The sequence below is a fragment of the Nothoprocta perdicaria genome, unplaced genomic scaffold, assembly GCF_003342845.1.
Source record: "Nothoprocta perdicaria isolate Ctin4 unplaced genomic scaffold, notPer1 scaffold_73, whole genome shotgun sequence".
In the NCBI taxonomy this organism is placed as follows: Eukaryota; Metazoa; Chordata; class Aves; order Tinamiformes; family Tinamidae; genus Nothoprocta; species Nothoprocta perdicaria.
This window is the reverse complement of record NW_020456010.1, coordinates 2,281,637-2,282,629: the sequence shown is the minus strand read 5'-3', so window position 1 is coordinate 2,282,629 and position 993 is coordinate 2,281,637.

Here is a 993-nt window from a genome sequence, read left to right as displayed (position 1 = left end):
TCATACACCTAGAAAAAAATGGGAAAGGCGCAGGAATGTGCGCACCGTTCCCTGCACGTATCTCTCCTTAGTCTTCGGAGGCGCTTTTCCGCAGGCCCGGCGCCCGGCCTGCCTTTCCCGCAAGGCCAGGGGCTGATCCCGCTGCGCGTGACGCTCTCCTCCTTTCCCGCTTCCCGGCTCTTCGCTGGGGCTGCCGGCCACGAGGGCCGGGAACAGTGGCCAAGCCCTCACCCCTGCCATTAATTTCCTAAGTAATGGATGGCGTAAATGATCTCACAGCGGTGTCCCGCCCTGTAATTAACGATCAGGTCTGCACCGTTACCCCCCTGCACGGCCTTTCCCTCAGAGGAGCCTGGCGACTGAGCGACCAAGGGAACTGCACAGGGCTCCAAAATAAAGTAAAGTAAAATAAAGTAAAGTAAAGTAAAGTAAAATAAAGTAAAGTAAAGTAAAGTAAAGTAAAATAAAATAAAATAAAATAAAATAAAATAAAATAAAATAAAATAAAATAAAAAAAAAAAATAAAAAATAAACTGCCTTGTCATAACCTTAATGCCACGGCGCCTCTGTCTGGCGGCCGGGCGGGCCGGGGACAACCCGGGCGCCGCTCCGCGCTCTCCCGCCCGCAGCAACGGGCGCCTACGGCGGCCGCGCAGCCCGGGCGCAGCGTTGCCTGCTGGGAATTGTAGTCCTCGCGGCCTCGCGGGCGGGGCCGCGCTCACACGCTGAGGAATTCTGACCCTGCTCGCGCCCCGTCGCCGGCGCCTTTCGCAGCCGTCTGCGCGCCGCGGCTCCCACCAGCGCATTCCAGCGTGGGTGAGGCGGGGTCCTTTCCCTGGGCTGCCCGCGGCGCCGCCCGAGCAACACATGGACTCTTCGGCTCGCCTTTCAGCTCCCGTCCCCCCACGCACCCAGGCGCCCACCGGGGCGGCCGCGCCTCGCGCGGCAGCAGGCGGCGAGGCGGGCAGGAGGGCGGCAGCCGCCGCCGTCGGG